Raw genomic sequence first — 19,704 nt, forward strand, 5'->3', positions numbered from 1 at the left:
CATAAAAGCACACATATAAATTCTAAAGATGGATGTATTGGGACTTCCTTTTAATAGCAATGGTCTGTAACATATCACTATATTGTAGGTACCCAGCTAAGACTAATAAAGTCGAGCAATAGTCCCATTGTAGTGCCTGTGTTAGTTTCATCTCTGTCAAATCTCTCTGTGACTCTCCCCATCCCATTCCCCTGTGCTCAGCCAGGCAACGGAGAGGACAGTGAAGATGTTTAACTCCAAGATAAATCCCCCATGATGATGTCTTTCTCCATCATAATGGAGAAAGACACAATTGTACTGTAATTGTGTAGCTGCCTCTCTTTCCAACCTGCAAATGCAGATTGTCTACCTTGTTCACATTGTATCTCTAGAACTCAACATTGTACCAAGTATCTAGTACAGACTAAGTAGAATTTCTTGAATGACTGGGGAATCAAAACTCAATCTTAATCTTAGATTCTAAGACATGTAAGTCTTGAAAGAAGAAGGAACTTGGAGGACATACCAACTGAGTTAAGCCAATCAGTCTGGGAAAGAGAGTGCAGGAACACTGGAACTTTTTCTGAAGTAACAAGATCTAGGGATTTTCACCCAGAGAAGAGCTACTTAGGTTGGCTTCTGGTAGCCCAGAGCGAGAAAAAGTCCCTTCATGGGACTAACTCAGAATACCAAGCTTAAGCTCCAAATCTTGTTTTCCAGATAAGCGTAGTTTTTAATTTAAGTGACAATGTGATTTTCCTGGGGTCCACAGCCCTGAACTTTTAGAAGTCATGTTTCAGGACAGTTTGATTAGGTATATGCATGTATGTCTGTCTGTTTCTATAAATCATGTTTAAATGTACATATACACATTTATGTGTTCTCTTATTAATTTGCAAACTCTTAAAGCATACCAATGCTTTTCTCTCCTTTCTTTTGCCATATACAATATCTTATGGTATACTGTTTGATCCTCCATAATCAATTATGACCCTACCTTATAGCTTCTTAATATCAAGAATGACATCACACACATACAGACACATGCACACACAAACACACACCCCTATCTCATACCTAGCATATAATAGGCATTCAGTAAATGTCTAGTGAACTGAATTCTTTAACTAACTGTCTGTGCTATTTTTTTTGTTCTCTTTAAACAATAAACTATTACCTATAAATCACCAATAAAATATCAGAATTGTAATAGACTAGAGTCTTCCATTACCATCAGGGACCAAATGTCAATAACAGCAGCATAAAAAACACATCAATGGCAGTGCTAGTCCAGTATATGCTCAGCGGGTTTATGACCTCATATTTTCATAAAGAAAACTATGCATTATCCAAAACTAACTTGGGATTTTTTTAACCTGATAATTGTTAGATAAATCAATGACATATTTTGACTGTGGATAAGGGAAAGGCTGCTGATTATCATTCAGGTCTGAATAATATCCATGGATATTAAACCATTTTCCTCTGTCATTTTATTCTTTAGGGGCACTCTTCATATAAACTCTCAGGAAAGGAATGAGGGTACATTTATAAAATAGAGATAGTATTTTAACTTTTGAATCTTACATATAAACTCACATATTTCTCTTTAAAATAATATATTGAGAAGCTACTATGTGCAAACTATCCTGATTCCTCTTAGATGATTCAGAGTTGGACAGAAGGACTCATCCTGAGTGGGTGGTGGAGGAGAGGCACTGTGATTATGCAGGGACACCCGGGCCCAGAATGGAGGTGGACATCAGAAGAAGAGTAGAATAGGCAGAGCTCTGGGGACTCAAAGGGGAAAGGGATTTAGCTGGAGAGAGAATCAGGAAATGCTTCAGGAACAGGCAGAATTAGTGAATAGGTAGAGAGGAATGCAGCAGACATTTAGAGAAAGGGTAGTGGGAGGTAGCTGCAGGGTGGAGAGAACATTCCAGGCTGAGGAAAAATATTGAGCAAATATATACAGAAGGGAGAGCTTACCGCATATTAAAAGAACTACAGGAGTCCAGACTGACACATGGGGTGGTGGGGAGGCAGGGGGAAGCCATATTGCCATGTACCTTTCATGACATAAAATCTGTTTCTAGCTCAGTAGGTAAAGGCCAGGAATGAGGAATATTGTTGAAGCAACAGAGTGCTATTAATATCATAATAAATATTAACAAAATTCCCTAGCAGCTCAGTTAAGAGTTGGAGAGGGGCATATGGATAGAAGACCACCTAAGCAGCCATCAACAAGGTTCTGCAAGAAGTGAGTGATGGTAGGTTTGGAAAGGAAGAGACAGGTAAGGATAGAGAAGTGGGAGAATTAGGAAAAACCTCCTCACAATAGCATAGTGAGTAGGTTTTGGGAAAGGAGGAAATCCTTTGGAATCATTGCTATGTGAAAGTTAGGGATGCTGAAGACTAATAAATAACTTTGATCTCCAGATTGGAGTTCCTCTGCCATCAAAAGTTCAGTTCCAAAGGGGAGGAACAAAAGATAAATTGAACACAATTAGGGGGTGAGTAGCTGGGAAAGAAACATAAGCAGCAGGTGGCATAGAAAAATGATATACCAATGCCCTACTGCACTCTAAGGGGAAAGTCAAGGCTTATTTTTTCTAGGTGAACATTGTCTTACTGCTTTACTACTCACATTATTGTTTCTAAATCAGGAAGTTGCTCTAGGCATTTTTGTGGATTTCCAAATATTTGTTGAAGTATTTTGTCACATTGTTCAATTTTTAAGAAATACTGGATTAAAATGAGTTTTTTTATTTTTCTGTATAAGAATATCCCAGAAGCTCTGAAGATGTTTCCTCTTGGTCTAGATTAATATCTGGAAGCCCTTTATTTCATTGAAGTTTATATTAAAGCAATATTCAGAAAGTGCTCAGAAAGCCCTGACAAGCATCTGTGTCGTTCATTTTTGAGTAATCTCAAAACCTTCCTGAGAATACAGAGCTGCTCTTGGCTTTAGCATTCCAGCCTCTGCCCCCCACCGCCCCTTTGCACTTAATATCATTATGCCCAAACTAGTTTTGTTCTAAATATTTCTTTTACCTCTGCTTCAGTCCATGTCCTGACAAAGAAGGGCCCCATTTGCCGTGGGATGAACACAGTTTGGGCCCACATTTCATCTCTGGAACCCAGCAGCACACATCTTAGAGGGAAGCTGATGACCAGCTGTTGATTCCTGGTCACTTGGAAATTAGGTTGGAGGTGAGGTCCTTCTGCACATGACTCAGTACTCTCAGGGCTCTATGACTATTGGTTACGGAGGGGAGAAACCCTCTAATAGCTGCATGTTGCCATCCTCTGCTTCAACAGCAGAAGCCACTGCTGTTTTCAAGAAATGCCCACTTGAGCAAGCTTCTGGTAGGTAAAAGTCATGCTCTCTAGGCTAATTTATTGGCCATACAGAGCAGCAATTCCATTTTTTAACTTCAGGTAGGCAGTGAATTGTTATGTCAATTGCAAAGCAGGGAGTAGGGAGGTAAGTGCTTATTGTAGAAAGGAGATGTGAGCAGGCTGTGAGGAGATGAGCTGCTCCACCCTCTTCTCCAATGTCAAGACACTTGGAGGGAAGTGAAGAAGGATTTTCCAAGGCTTCAATTCTTTCCAAACAAACAGAAAAGCTATAATTCCAACATTCTTTAGCTATTTCAACTTGAAATTATTTCTCTATAGTCACTTCTCTCCCTCCGCACAGGTTGGTTTCTGTATTATGTTAAGTAGAGCAGTTGAAATGCTGCACTCTCCAGCATCTGATGGTGACTGCTGCTTCCACCCTCATGGAGCACAGAATGGCTACTCGACTCTATGATCTAATACTGGAAGTCAGGAGTTATGTTTATTCATTCAAGAAACAATCACGGAGGGTCTACCATGCTCTTGATAAACAAAACAAAGCAAACTGAACAACCATGATCCCTGCCCTCACAGCTTTCAGGGTCAAATGGGGATGTCATGAATCACCCAGAATGGGTCTTCTTTCTCTTTTCCAGTGTTCATCTAACAGACATTCTCATGGACTCTTTTTTAAAATTTGAAGCCAAAGATGGAACATTCAGGTGGACTAAGTAACACTGGTGAAGAAGGGGTAGTAGATAATGGGAATGTACTAGTGGGTGATGCTGGGAATAATAATGCCTTTCATCTTTTGTCACCTAAGCTTTATGCCATCTGACCCTCCACAAGCCTTATGAGATCACCAGCGCAGTTATTATAATCCCCATTTTACAGAGTAGGAAACTGAAGCTCAGTTGCTCAACATCTCATAGCTAGCACAACAGAATCAGAACGAGAATGAAGACCCCCTGAATCTTGATGTTTCCATCCCACTAGGCCAAAATAACGAAGGCAATATTTTTTGGTAAATTGGCATGCATGAAGTGAAACAAATAATCCATAAAGCTATGTAGCATTATTTTTATGGTTAGGTAAAAAATAATCCACTGAATATTAATAACATAATTAGAATGCTATCAACGGTCATCCAATCTATTCAAAAATTTCAATAATACTTCATGAGTGCTTGTTACATGCAAGATGCTTAGTCATGAAGGACATAGTGGTGAGTAACAAAACATGGTGCCAGCCCTCTAAGATAGAATCCTGAAGGTGGAAGTTTCTTTGTATCATGCTGTGATATTGTGATATAAAAGGAAACATATATTTTTGTCTTTGTCCAAGGTTCCTGGCTCACAGCTCCTGAAACCCTTGTAATTTCCGAAGTGATTAGAGTGATAGGAGTAATAGGAGTATCTTTTGTGAAAATATTTTGTCTTCTGTTCTAGGTTTTTTAAACAGCTTACAGCAGTTACACTGCAAGAAAGATGAACATGTCTTCTCTTACTCATTGCAAGCCCCTTTCAGTCAGGAGATTTTTGGAAAGCCCCTGGATAACTGCAAGATGAGGGGCTGGTTGCCAGGGTGAGCCAACTGTGAGATTAAAGGGTTAAAACTTTTGGTCCCCCAACTCTGACCTCAAGGGAAAAGAAAGGAACTGAAGGTTGGGTTGATCACCAGTGGTCAATCATGTAATCAATCATACCTGACTGATGAATCCTCCAAAAAAACATAAAAGAACAGAGTTTGGATTGCTTCCAGGTTACTGAATACATCCATGGGCCAGGAGGGTGGCACATCTCAACTTGCAGGGGGACAGAAGCTCCTGCATTTAGGGCCCTTCTAAACCTCACTGTATGTAACTCTTTATCTGGCTGTTCATCATGTCCTTTAGAATCCTCCCCTTCTCCCTCTCCAACTCTGGTACTTAATGATACATGGACTCTGTTGGTTTCTAACAGCTTATTTACCCGACATAAAAAGTGAAAAACAGAAAAGCAGGCGCAAAACATATGAGTTGATCCACTTTTAGGATAGAATTATTGGCGAGCTCTTCAAGGCTCAATTTATAAAAATGATAAAATTGAGTCTAACATTTTTGGGTAACACATAAAAGCTAGAATCAAATTGTATACAAACCACAGATGTTGGTGCTGATGCCTGGCTTTGAATTCCAGCTGTGCCACTTATCAGCTGTGGGGCCTTGGCAAGCTATTTAACTTCTCTGTGCCTCAGTTTCCTCATCTGTCAAATGTGGATGAAGATATTATGAGGATCAGATGTCATTTTATGAGTAAAATGTTTAAAATAATACCTTGCACAAAATAGGTTCTAGATAAGTGTTACCTATTAATATAAATATTATCTACTGAAGAGATTTGCCAGACAATACACTCAGAGTTGTAACAAAGTATAAAAATAACATCAAGTTACCACTTTCTACAAAAATCGATGCCATCCTTTTCTCCCCTCTGTCAGTTGAAGACCCGGCTAGGATGTAAGACACATCCATCTTGCCATCTCTAGGGTGGAAGTACCCTGGCAGAAGGCAGTATAATTAAAAGCAAACTCAGAGAAAGGAACAGAAAAGCTCCTACCATAAAATGGCTAACTCTAAGCATATGCAAATGTTTGATCAGCTGGTGGCTCAATCTTAAGGATGCCCTGAAAAGCTATCAAATACCTCTCTCACTAAAGATAACAAAAGTAAGTACTCCCATAGTCTTTAACTAAGAATAGCTCTGCATGAAAGATGAGCATTAAAATAACAATCAGAACTACCATCGGTCATTTTCATGAAATATTCCAAGGATTCTATGTTGATTTCTTGCAAAGACTAGAATATACAAAGAATGAAAGAGCTGGCAGCAACTCTAATGATCATTTTGCCCAACACTTTAATGACGTAAACTAGAAAACTGAGGCCAAAATGTTACTAAGGGAAAGCCCAATCTCTCACAAGAAAATCACAGCCCATCTAGCCCAGCTCTTTGAATTTCCCACTCTGTGCACCCAGTGATAATCTCTCTGTATCATGCAGGCTGTTGGGAAATAATAACAATGATAGTGATACAATAACAACAACAAACACCTATAACACATTTCTACACATTTTATTAAAATAGAAAACCTTTATTGAAATTGTAAATAACAGAAGAAAAGTACATTATGCACAGAAAAAAAAAAAGTCCCCTCTTTTACAATATGGCCCTGGGCTACCCAAGATTGGCACTGCTCTTAAGCTAGCCTTTCCTTCCTGGTTTCCTCCTTCTTCACTCATAAGTCCCATCACATGTCTATGTCCACATGCTATACAATGAGCTTCTCCTCCCTTTCCATCAGACCTCACTGTCCTCCGTTCTAGTGCTCCAAAGTCTTACTGGAAATTCGTCATAAAGCAACACTGAAGAACTAAGGATAAATATGCTGTCAGATACTACCTCCTCTTCCCATGTCTGCATTTAACAAGGACTTGCTTTTTCTTTACTCAAAAGTAACTAATGTAGTCATTTTGGACAGACTGAGAGACCTTTTAAGCCAGAAGCTTTTAAAATTCCAGTATATTGTCATTATCTTCTCTGCTTAAGTGAGGCTGGGTACTACTTCCTAGCCCAAATTCACAAATCTTTATGGTGGTGATAAGAAAACGATTATAAACAATTGGCGATGTGCATACAACTGTGAATTATCAGAATCAGGACAAAGGACGACAAAGAATCTACAAGCATCTTGACAGCCAGGGCCAATTGAAGGTGCGTTAGAGAACCTCAGCAATGGAGAGTTTCACCCAAGGTCAGACCTTTACTGTCCCAGATAATATTTACAGGTTCAAAGGAAATATCAATGACTTATCTCTCAAGAAAGACTTAGAGTGGGCAGGCCGGACCCCTGATGGGTGTGAAATCATTTTTTTGCATTGAAGATTTTCATTAGGTATTTCAGAATAATTCAGTATGCTCGATTTTGAAAAACTGAGTACAGAGCATCCTTTTTAGGAAAAACAATTTAGAATGCTTCCTTTCCCAATTTTGACTTACATGGCTTTTATTGTAATGATACTTAAATACACACAAACATAAAAATTCTTATAGTTTCAGCTCCTCTAAAATCATCAAATGCCAAGTAAAAGTTTTAACCAAATACCCACAAAAGTGTAACACCAATTCCATTCAAATGAACATTTACTTAATATTCAGATGATGATGTTTTCCTAAAAGTAACCCTCCATTTTCATTATGGCTATGATATTGAAAACCCCAACACAGGTGTCTTGGGATTCAGAATGCTCCCACTACCTGCCGTGCAGTAGGGTCTGTCTCACATTTCTTTTTTTTTTTTGAGATAGAGTCTTACTCTGTCGCCCAGGCTAGAGTGTAGTGGCGCGATCTCAGCTCACTGCAGCCTTCACCTCCCGGGTTCAAGCAATTCTCCTGCCTCAGCCTCCCGAGTAGCTGGGACTACAGGCACTCACCTCCATGCCCGGCTAATTTTCATATTTTTAGTAAAGATGGGGCTTCACCATGTTGGGCAGGATGTTCTTGATCTTCTAACCTCATGATCCACCCGCCTCAGCCTCCCAAAGTGCTGGGATTACAGGTGTGAGCCACCGTGCCCGGCCACATTTCTTTATCCACAGCAAAACTAAACATACTGGACCAGTGTGCCATGCAGTCATACAGCCTTCATTTGAGGCAAATTACATAAGTCCATTGTTCATTCCCATAAGCCCACAGCTACTAAAATAGCACTGGACCAACTGGATTGCAAATAAAAAACACAAATTCAGGCACCAAAACCATGCAGCAGTATTGTTCATTATAAAGCGGGCCCCACAAATGCCTTTACAAATCCTACTTTGACAAGGAATGGTGGGCTGTGGTGACAAACAGACCATTGGTGAGTCTGGGCTTCCCACTTATTACCAGTATAATTATAGGAGAGTAACTCAACCTTCCTGATCCTCAGTCTCTTCATCTAAAGAACAGCAGGATGAAAACAGAACTTACCTCACAGGTTTGTCGAGAGGACAATATGTGATAACATGTGGGGTCTTTAGCCAGTGCTTGGTGCTTAATAGGTCCCCAATAAATATCCACAATTATTCCTGTTCAGTTGCTTTGTATCCAAGTTCCACAAAAGAAGAAAGGATGCACTATCTTACCAAAACAGAAGCATTTCAAAATAATTTGAGTTTCAGACAGAAGAAGCATTTAATACATCTGCCTATAAAACATTCAGACACTTCTCTCAATCATATCTGGTGCTTTGTTATGTCACAGAGATGTGGTACTAGGTCACATTCTGGAGAAAAGAAACCTATTCACCCACACAAAATGAAACTAGACAAACTTATCATGTAGAGTTACTTTTTTTTTTTTTTTTTTTTTTGAGATGGAGTCTCGATCTGTCACCCAGGCTGGAGTGCAGTGGCGTGATCTCGGCTCACTGCAAGATCTGCCTCCCGGGTTCACGCCATTCTCCTGCCTCAGCCTCCTGAGTAGCTGAGATTACAGGCACCCATCACCACACCCGGCTAATTTTTTGTTTTAGTAGAGACAGGGTTTCACTGTGTTAGCCAGGATGGTCTGGATCTCTTGACCTCGTGATACGCCTGCCTCGGCCTCCCAAAGTGCTGGGATTACAGGCGTGAGCCACCGCGCCCGGCCACTTGCTTTTATAGTTAATAATTATGTGAAGAGAACAAAGGCTTTAAAGACATTTGAAGGTGTTGATATCTTCAAGTTTGTGTTTCTGAATTATTTAGAATAAATATGATGGATAGTTAGTTCATTTTACCACTGACTGAGTGCCCGCCATATGCAAGCCATAGTGATGAGTGTAGCAGGGGCCATGGCAATGAATGAGTAGGTGCAGTCTTCACCCTGGGGGCACTTACTGTCTACAGGGAGGTGTAGATAAACAAGTAAGAAACTTAAAGTCTACTGTACTCTAATTTCCCTAAAGATGGGGATTATGTCTTACTGGTTTTTATACCCTAGTGGTCAGCACACCTGATTCATAGTAGAGGTAAATGAATTAATGAAATATATGAGTGAATAAGATATATAGGTTATCTACGGATGTGCCATAAATACAGGTTCAACAAAGAGTGATGGCTCTTTTGAGGGCTCAGGAATTGAAGAAATATAAAAGAAATGGAATTTGAAGAAAGACTTGAATTTCAAGAAATAGAGTTGGGAGAAAATCCAATTATAATTTTATATAGTTGCAATGTTCTCTAAATTGGTTCTCATTAGTAAAACAATTCTTACTCTGATTATCAGTATATCTCGCATTTCTATAACTCTTCATATCTGAAAATTGTATGCATTTGCTTCTTAGTTTGTTATTTATTACAAAGACTTTTGATTTATTTATAAACAACTTGGTGGTTCATTATTTGTTAGAATAGGAAGCTGAAGAAGTAATATCTGGTCTTTTGCAGCTGTGTCTCAATTATTACTATTGGCCTCCTGGGGTTCTCTAATAAGTAGCCATAAAAAGTCAATTTGCAACTAGGAAAAAAAAGCATGCATTTGGCAGCATTTACATTGCCATGATTGACAATAGATACGAATGACAGAAACCCTACAATTTGAGAATAACTTCATCTTGATATTAGCATAAACCAACCCTAGGATAAAGAAAGAGGTATAGGAATGGTGTGTTTAAGCAATGATTAGGATACTATAAAGGCTGCATATAAATATCTCAATAGGAAAAAATCTAAAAGCAAGAAGAGGCATAATTTTGATACTTTGGAAAATCACTCAAAGGACTGGCTGATCCAAAAAGGAATAATAAAAACTGAGTAAAAAACACTTGGGGGAAAAAACTGTTATCTTAAAGATAAGCTCTCACCAAACTAGATTAGGAACAATTTCTAGATATCTAGTTAAGATAAAGAACCATTTCTAGGTAAAGAACCAAGGTTAGATGCTCATCAACTGACCTCAAATGACTAATACATTTTTTAATATTAAAAATAATATTAATTTAATATTAAAGGATATTAAATTTAATATCATTTAGCTATGTGTATATATTCTGCCATCTGAATATCACTCCCCTTTTTTGGAAAAAGAATAATATATCTTTGTTTTCAAGCCCTAGGATCATTGAGAGAGGTGAGAGAAGAAGAATGAAAACAGAGGCTAAAGGTAAAGTCCCTAAACAGTGAACGGGAGGATTCTGCCATGATCTGGGATTGTGTTGTTGGAAATGGGGCAGGAGGAGTGCTGTTGTGGTCTGTTGGGAAATCCACCATGTCAGGCTCCCAGATATATGGAAATGGGTCCCAAACACCAGTTAGGTAAAGGTCTCTAACCTGCATTATTCTTTGGATTTTCTTTCCTATAAGATATGCCCTTGAAAGTTATACTGTCATAAAAATACCTAGGATTAGTTTTCATGAATATCCATTAAGATATTTCTAATTTTACTCAGATAAAATAACCTTCTCATAGTATCACATCTTGGCTTGAACTGTAAGCCAATAGCCAGGAGAGGTTGTGAGGACATCATAATGGTTGAGCTAAGAGGAAGAGGCTAAATGAAGGGTAAAAAGCACCAAAAGCATGGCATATGTTTAATCTTTATCACCCAAGACAAAAGTCTTTTGATAAATAGTCATCTTTGTATAAGCATAAGATTTTAAAGGCTATTTTAAGGAACAAAACTGAAAGCATTATGAGGAGCTGCCACATTTGGGCATTCTACTTTTGGAGACCCTAAAGGTCATTCCATGAATCATACATGGTCATTCCCTTCAGTGCTTGCCATATGGCTTCCTGGGAGCTGTCTGGTAGGAAGGAGCACAGGGGAAGCCACTCACCTAGGTTTCCCCACAAGCACACTGTGGACTGCCCCATGTCCCATGTAAGCTATCGAAAATTACACTAGAACATAAGTGATCCCATCTAGAGCCATTCTAAGTTTCTTAATATCCTTAGTTTCCACTTTAATTATTTGAGCAGTTTTCATACAGCCTGAAGGAAGTAGTTGTTGGCTCGATGAAAGCAATTTAAATCCAGAGGAGCCACAGGAAGCTCTTCAGGTTTATCATTCCATCTCACCTCCACCTGGAGCTGACCCTTCCAAATCAGTCTGCATACACGTAGGGGCTATGATAGCCCTCTTACCCTTCCAAAACAAAAGACACTGAACCTCCCAGTGTGATTACAAACAGAATGGGAAGGAAATCTCCTCTCCCCACCCATGATATCTCAGGAGGCTGAAACCAAAGCAGCATCCAGGGTGCAAGCCAAGAATCCCCACAGTGTTCACGTGTTGCGGCACTTAGACACAAGGTCAGAAGGTCAGCCTTTGAAAATCTGACTGAGCAAGTAATTCAACTCAGTGCATCACCTAAATGTCATCTTGTCAAATTTTTTTTGTTTACCTTGTCAAATTTTGAAGTGTAATGGGCAGAACAGAAGGCACCAAGAGACAGAGAAATAAGAAAATAAAAGCTACCAAATAAACACATTTTGTGATATGCCAGTTGCTAAATATCTTTCCTGACCAAAATTTGACACTTTTTAAAACAAATAGTTGCTTGTATGTCATAAAAGATCAAATAAATATTAATGCCCACAGCAGGACAAAATTAACATATTCACAAATTATTAGTTTTCACTTGTCAAGGCTAAGAAATTTTGCTGTTGAGCAAATAAAATTTTGTTTGAACCACCATTAATTTATCTGAATTTACATTGCTATTTCAAAATTCAGGTGCTGATATCTGTAATCAAATAAATAATTTCTTTCTTGATAAATTATTAAACCTCATAAGAGAATTATAAACTGAGCACTGATTTGTCTTGGCCAGATACTGGGCTTTTAGCTTTAATAGTTACAGAAGTCAAAATAAATAATCAATTAAATTAATCTAGCCTGACTTTCAGACAAATTTGTGGGGGAAAATACTTCAAATTGGCTGTTTACCTCAATAAATTGGTCAATATAATCAAAATACTATAATTGATATGGTAGCCTAATAGTAAATGTAGAGCCTTTTTTTCTTTGAAAAGACTAATTTGAATAGTCATCAAATTAGAAAAATGACCATTTAAGTGATTTTTAAGAAGATTCCAACGGTTATCTTAGTTATTTATTCAAAATGGTTTTCTCTGCATCATGTCTCATTGAGTAGAAGGTGAACAAAGACCTGCCTGTCTGAAGCTTGCCCAAAAGCAGAAGGGGAGCTGGTCAAAACCAGCTAAAGCAACAACAGAACTAATGCAAATAAGTGCCCATATTTGCTGTCAATATCTTTCAGGATAACTTTTCAGGATTTATAAACTGTTTTTGCTGAATTGAGAAGCCAGAAGAAGCAAACTGAAGCAGTTCTCACATAAGCAGAGTTTGTTCTATTCTACTTAGCGTAAGTCCGCGTTAGCAGATCAGCAGGCTGTGATGACAGCTGTCAGCAGTCAGGTCTCACTGAGGCTGCTGTATCCATGGGCCAGGCCACTGATAACAGAAACATCAGGAGAGAAGCCATCCACAGAAATCAACTTTCCTACAAACACTCATGTATGCTGAATCTACCAGATCCCCACCCACTCATCTTCAACTCTCTAAAAGAAAGCCTAACTTCCTTGAACCAATTGTTAGGCATGAATATTTCCAGGGTAGGGGCTATCTCTGGAAAGCACTAACACCATCAAGCCCTTATCTTCATCAAAAAGAGTGCTTACAAGAAGGACAGAGGTGACATCTGCATTCTCCTGCATTGCTTGTGGGAATGTTCATTAGTATAACCTGCTAAAAAAACAATTAAAAGTAACGTCAGTATATAGAGAAAGCTTTAAGAAGGTCTATCTGTTTGAGCCAATAGTTCCACTTCTAACAATCTGTCCTAAGAAAATAATCCAAAACACAGAAAAAAATTGTGCTCAAAGATGTTTATCAAGGTAGTATATATGATATCTTAAATCATTGGGAACCATCTGAATGTTCAACAATAGGGGAAAGTGTAAATGAATTACGATAAAATTATGCATGGAAATGCTATGCAGCTAATAAGAAAAATATTCAAAAAGATTATTGGCTTCATATGAAAGTTATTTTAAATTTTCAGTGAAATGCACAGAATGCAAAATTCTGTACACAGTTATAATTCCATTTCTATAAAAATATGCATATAAAAAGTGAAAAGTACATCAATATGTTTATAGTAATTGTCAATTGCTCATTGTAATATGTGTTATTTTAATTCTCTCTTTTTATACTTTCCTGTGTTTTCCAAAGTTTTTCTAGAAAGCACATATGTCCAAGAAAAAAAAAACATTAAAACTTCAGGACAGAGGGTCCCTAGTTTTCCTGCTGAGTGGACAGGCCTCAGCAGACACTGGAAAATATTTCTAGCCTTCATGAGCAGACTCCATGTTCTGCCTGTCACTCACACTTGATATAAACCCTGATGATGACTCCTTGCACTCCACATCATGCCTATCCTTTCCTCGACCTTGGCTTTGACTTTCACCCTTCTCTGTTTATACTAAAACACCCCTCTGGCAGTACCTCTTCTCTTCAAACCACAGTCTCCTTCCCCCTTCACCAGCTGGACCCAGTTCCATGTCCTGATCAGCCCTGGCCTGACCTGACCCACATTGGTACTGACAACAAATAAGTTACCCCCGAAAAAAACAAGCTATTTGTACCAAAGAACAGGGCAAGGAAATACAACATTCTTAATGCATTATATAAATATATTTTATATGCATTGGACATCTTTCTTCTCACAGCCATGGTACTATACCAGGCCCACCTATAATTGATTTCTTGTTATTAGTAGGTCCCTATTGTGACAATCATCCTCAATATCTGTGCAGAGCAGTCCATTTTTCCGTGAACATTCACAAACTCATAGTACATCACCCTCACACCTCTGTAAAGTGGGGAGATTAGGTATTATTTTCCTAATTGTACAGATAAGAAAACTGCAACTCAGAGAATCAGCACTGAGTGGCTTATTCCCCCTGATCCTCAGGGTGAGCTTTTCTGTAAATAGTGATGATAATACCCACCTTGTGGAGTTGTTGTAAGGATTAAATGAGATAACGTATGTAGCATGCTGAGCAAAGCATCTGGAACAGGGGCAGCATTCAACAAATGCCAGTTCCTATGACTGTTAGGTCAATGGGAAGCTCAAGGTCACATAGCAGGGAAATGACAGCACCAGGATTGAGATCCAGGCTTTTTCATGCCAAGCCCATGCTCTTTATACTTCATTCCCAACACTGTATGAGAAGTACTAAGGCATGGCCCGAGGCTTCAGAGAAATTATAATATTTTGGAACAGGCAAATCTCAGTTACATGATATAATAAAGCAATTATTCCCACAAAGAACTAAGGAATAGTAATAAAATCTAGGATCTAGCTCTAAAATAATACATTTCTTTGGTCCAATAGCTACCATTACAATGTATTTTTATGCATACATTCCAAAGCTTAAGATTCCAAAATTTCATCCCTTGTCTTACAGTAAGTTGAATATAGAAGATCAGATATGAAAATAAGGCTGTTTCCATCCATACTATAAAAAATATTTTCTGTGGGCATTCTGAACTGCAGGGAGTTTGAGCTGTATTTGGAAGCATTTCTTTAACTTCTGGAAAGTACCATTCATGGTCACTCACTTTATCATTTTTAAGGGATTTTTGAAGTTTCCATTGAGTTTAAAGCTGCTTCCATCTTTAAAAATATTCCTCAACTAATTAATTTAACTTACAATATATGACACCTGGAGTTGGTAACAAGCGAAAAGACACAAGAACAGTGAACACTTTACAGGCAGAGGCAGAAAACTCTTCAGGAAGACAAAGCACATGTCTGTGCACAGACACATACAGAACAGAAAATCATTCTGTCCCCTCTCTATTCTATGCTATAATAATAGAATCCAGTATGACCAACCTTGGCAATATTACTTCTTTATTTACAGCAACATTGGCCTCCTTATAAACTGGCAAAAGAAGAATTGAAAACTCTGTGTTGTGGAATGTTGATGCTTCTTTATCTCTAAGAAGGTAACCTATTAATGAATACTTGAGAGATGCACATTTTGGAAGTTATTTAATGTGCTGTGTGTTTTTATACTATCAACATACACTTCTTTCTTAGACAAATAGATGATACTTAACTAAGAGGTGGCCCCTATCAAAACTATGAAGTAGGAAACTTTGTCTTCAGAAACACTCTACCTTTCCCTTTCTACATGTCATTTACCCTGGGGGCAAAGGGTGGGACCTCCATTTCCTGAGCACCTTCACTGAGACGGACTTGTGTGTGGTGCCTGGTTTATAGTACTGCTTCAATCCTCACAGTAATCTCACAATATGTGCATTAATTGCCCCAGTTTCTCAGACATGAGGAAACTCTCATAGAGTTAAAGTAACATGTCTAAAGAAAAGAAACTGGTAAGTGACCATGGAGATTCCTCTACTTTAGTGCCCAGGCAGGCAGGGTTCCCCTTCCAGGACCATGCTTCCCCAACCTCAGGCACTCCCATTAGCTCTGTAAAATGGATCAGTTCACACCAAACTATTAAGGAGAAGCCCCCATTTGTGTTAATCCTCTTTGAAGTATTTCTATCCTCTAAGTGACCAGACAGGTACGACCTTAACCCAAACCAATGGTTCTAGTAGTAGAGAATTTGAGAAAGCAAACAGCAAGACTTTAGAATGTCACACTCCCTAGAGAGCATCTAACCAACCTCTTGTTCCATGAATATACAGATTTAAAATAACAAAAGCCTGAGATGGGATGTGACTTTGCAAACATTACACAGCAAATCAGGTGTAGAGCCCAGTCAAAAGCCAGGACTCCTGACTCAGTCCAGTTCTCTTTTGTGGCATCAGCCACAAATATCCAAACCTAGGGCAAAAAACACATTCCAGGATAAAAAAGAATTATTTTAATGCTATTAATTCACATTGGTAATTCAGAATGCTGGTCAGAGCCTGGGCTTCAATTCTAGGTGCACATCTTACAAACTGTGTGACCTATGCAAGATATCCTCTCTTTGCCTTGGTTCTCTTGTCAGTCATCTGAGAATAACAACAGTGCCTGCCTAATAAGGTTAGTGGGAAGATCAGATGTGATAAACCATGTACAGTTCTGACTTCCTTGTGCTCAGTATGTAGTAAGCACTGAATAAATGTTAGATATTATCATTATCATTATTATTACTGTTACCACTAGTAGTAATTCAAATAACTGAGTTCATACTACCACTTTTGGGGATAAAGGTAGAAACAACTTCCTGCTATTAAGTTTGTCTCTCCTTCTTCTCTAAAAGCAACCTTACACAGTCTCAGAAATGAAGAGAAGTAAGATCAGTAGAAGGTTGGCACCAGAAATGAAGAAATTACATTTGAAAATAAAAGTGCCTACTGAACATTTTCATTTGGTTGTTCAAAATAAAAATTCTCCATCTTTCTCAAGTCTCCTCTTATTTACTCCCTCAGTTAAAAGCCTGACCATCCTCTAGACATCTAAGCTTCTCCTTCCGTACCACCATCCACTTGGTGACCAATGCTACTGATCCTCCCCCTGAAATGGCTCTGTAATAGATCTCTTCTCTTTCCTCCAGGCCATCTAGTTCAGGCACATTTCATGAGTTTTGCAGTTTTTGTTTTGTTTTGGTCTGTGCCACTCCAATGGTCTAAAGTCTCCTCATTCCTTTTTGCAACCCCACCTCCTCACGCCTCCAAAGTCACTTTTGCAAAATGTAAGTTAGATGAAATCATTTCTACCATTAAGGGCCACATGGTTTCTCCTCCTTAGCAGGGTATATTCACAATCCAGCCTCAGTGAAACCTTTCTAAACATTCCTGTCTTCCCTCAGAACATGTAGGTGTCCTCTGAATGTGACCTTTCTGCCATGTGTGTATGCTGTTCCTTCAATATGGAACACCCAGCCCCTTCTCTAGACAACTCCTACCACCTATTGGGATCCAGACCAAATATAAACTCTTCTTTAAACTCTTCCAGATTCCCTCCACTCTTTCTTCTGTTGGCTCCCATTAAACTTGTTTCTATCTTCATTAAACACTCATGATGTTGAATCATTATCATTTATTTTCTTCTCCTTTTCTGCCAAATTGATTTCTGGGAGGCATGGGCCTCATTCTTTTAGCCTCTGGCACAGGACCTACAAAGCACACAGTAGTTGCTCAACAAATAATTATTGAATTGATCGAGTGGATGCTACAGAACATAAAATAGGAAAATGAGACCTCGGTGATTGTCAATGTTAGTCTCAATAAAAAGAATTTGTGATATGTATGACTGTCTGCAAATGATTACACAAGTGGTTTTTAACACTGTGATGTGCACTTGCAAATGAGAAAGCTCTCGAGTTCCCACTTCTGTCTGTTACATGTTCATCACTGGAGAAAGAGTCATGTCCTCCCAAATTTAGGTGAGTTCTGGAGGACCTGCACACACTAAGCATTTTGAGAGCTCTTAGAATCATGTAGCTTTAGATGAGAACACTTTTCCCTCACAAAATTCTATGGACTGGACTCAGGTAGTAGATGCTCAGTAAATGCTGATTTGATTTGCAGTGGATTTGAACGCAAAGTGCAACTCACATTTTAGACTAATTGAACTCAATGGCTGATCATACTTAATATAATAGCTCTAAGGCTAAAGAAAATCAATGACTACGCTGAAAAGCAGCCAAATGCTCACTCTCCTGCCTAGTTGACAGTCAATGCTGACCTGCCTCTTGATCCTTTCCAGCTTTTGGGTATTTCCAACTTCACTGTGCCCCCAGAATGCAGAGGCCAGTTAGCAAGTGTTGCGTGGTACCTTGTGGTACATTTGTTCTTCGTTTTGAAGTTGATGTAATAAAGGATCACAAAGGTGTGAAACTTGAGTTGCACTGTTAAAGTTGTCCTACATTTCCTAAAGCCTCCCCTCTGCATGATAAGTTAAGTGAAATTCTGGCTGAAGGGAGACAGAAGTGTGAGCTGGAATGCTGTGACATCCCTTCATCTCCAATTGTGGAAAATTGTGGGAATGCATATTAAAGGAATCCCAGAAACTTTTGTTTTTACTAAACTGAGACTTAAAAAAAAATTCATTTGGCAGTTGAACACCTCTATCCCATTGTAAGAAACAGGAAAGATTCAAAGCATGCACTCTGCTATAATTCATTTTGGGATAAGAAAAAGGCAGAAGTACCTCGAAGAATAAATCATTAACTAAAAGGCAAACCGAGGCACCCTGGAAACCAGCGAGACCTGGAGGCGGCCGAGGGATCAGGCGGCTGGGATTTGCCTGTTCCCTCTGGTGACTTCTGGAGCGAAGCATCCCACAGCAGGACGAACCCGGCACACTGCGCTCCAGTCCATTTTACTTTTCAAACTTGAAGTTATTTTTAGATGACCCAAGCCCGCTAATCCCAAGTAGGACAATTCTCAGCCCGCTGCACCTCAGTGCACCTACCCCCTCCCCAGCCTCTGCATTGGGAAGAAGGGGTCTCTCGATCTTCTTTGCTCTCTGCATCCAGTTAGTCTCTTCTAGCCCCCTCTCTAAGCCTCAGTCCCGGGGATCACAGGCGTCATCCTCGCTCCTTCACTTATGCACCTGCTGCTTCCAGGAAGGCAAACTCCCGGGCCACGGGCAGTGGGGAAGGGGCTCCTTTGGACCCGCGCCCCCTAGAGGGGGGTCGCGGGAGGTCTCCGTCCCCACGGCCGCAGCCGGGACTGACCACAGATCTGGAGACAAACCCCACCCCCGCCACCGCCCCCGCCCTGCACCCAGACCCGGCCCGGAGACCAGATCCCCGCCGCGGACCCCCGGCACGACCCCGGGGCTGCTGTCAGCCCCGGCGGGACGGGGTGCCTGGGCGAGCCTGGCCGGCGCGGTTACATAACCGACCTGCTGGGCGTCCGCGATGCGCCGGCGGAGGCGGAGGCGGAGGCGGCGGCTGGGGCGTACGCGGGGGCCAGCTGCTAGCGCTTGGCGCTGCCTGCTCACCTGCCCGCCGGTGCGAGCGCGTGGGGGCGGCGCGGTGCCCGCGGGCCTGGGCGTGGGGCCGTAAGCGGCGCGGCGCGCCCTGCCTTCCTGTCTGCCGCCGTGGGTCGGTGGGATTCTGCCTGCTGCCCGCTCCTCCCCGCAACCTCCAGCGCCGTCACCCGGGACAAAGCGGCTCCAGGGAGGGGCTGAGCCGGCGGCTCTCGCAGGAGCCGGCGGAGATGGGCGCGTCCCCAGCTCCGACTCATCGGGCCAACCTCCAATCAGACCCAGGGAAACCGAAAGCCCCTGTCTGGCCTCTTCTCATCTCCTCCCTCCTGACCCGGCGCCCTCCTCAGTCTGCCCTCAGCCCCGCACCCCCTCCTTGCCACTTCAGGTGCCCGGGAGGG

At 40.4% G+C, this 19,704-nt stretch overlaps 1 protein-coding gene across 5 annotated transcripts in view; it reads right to left on the minus strand.

Annotated features, from left to right (window-relative positions):
- Positions 1–19,704, minus strand: part of RCAN2 (regulator of calcineurin 2) — a 277,059-nt gene that overhangs the window by 257,006 nt on the left and 349 nt on the right. The window contains exons 1-3 of one of the 5 annotated variants that reach the window (XM_054556725.2): positions 19,220–19,551; positions 8,328–8,477; positions 5,461–5,565 (exon numbers count right to left, since the gene is read on the minus strand). The exons of 1 other annotated variant lie outside the window; for it this stretch is intronic. The gene's annotated coding sequence lies outside the window, so the exon portion shown is untranslated. Of the gene's footprint in view, positions 1–5,460; positions 5,582–8,327; positions 8,478–19,219; positions 19,698–19,704 lie in introns of those variants that run through there. 3 more of the 5 variants (XM_024247795.3, XM_063724604.1, XM_063724603.1) reach the window with 3 other exon arrangements.

This window comes from Pongo abelii, chromosome 5 (genome assembly GCF_028885655.2).
Source record: "Pongo abelii isolate AG06213 chromosome 5, NHGRI_mPonAbe1-v2.0_pri, whole genome shotgun sequence".
Lineage (NCBI taxonomy): Eukaryota > Metazoa > Chordata > Mammalia > Primates > Hominidae > Pongo > Pongo abelii.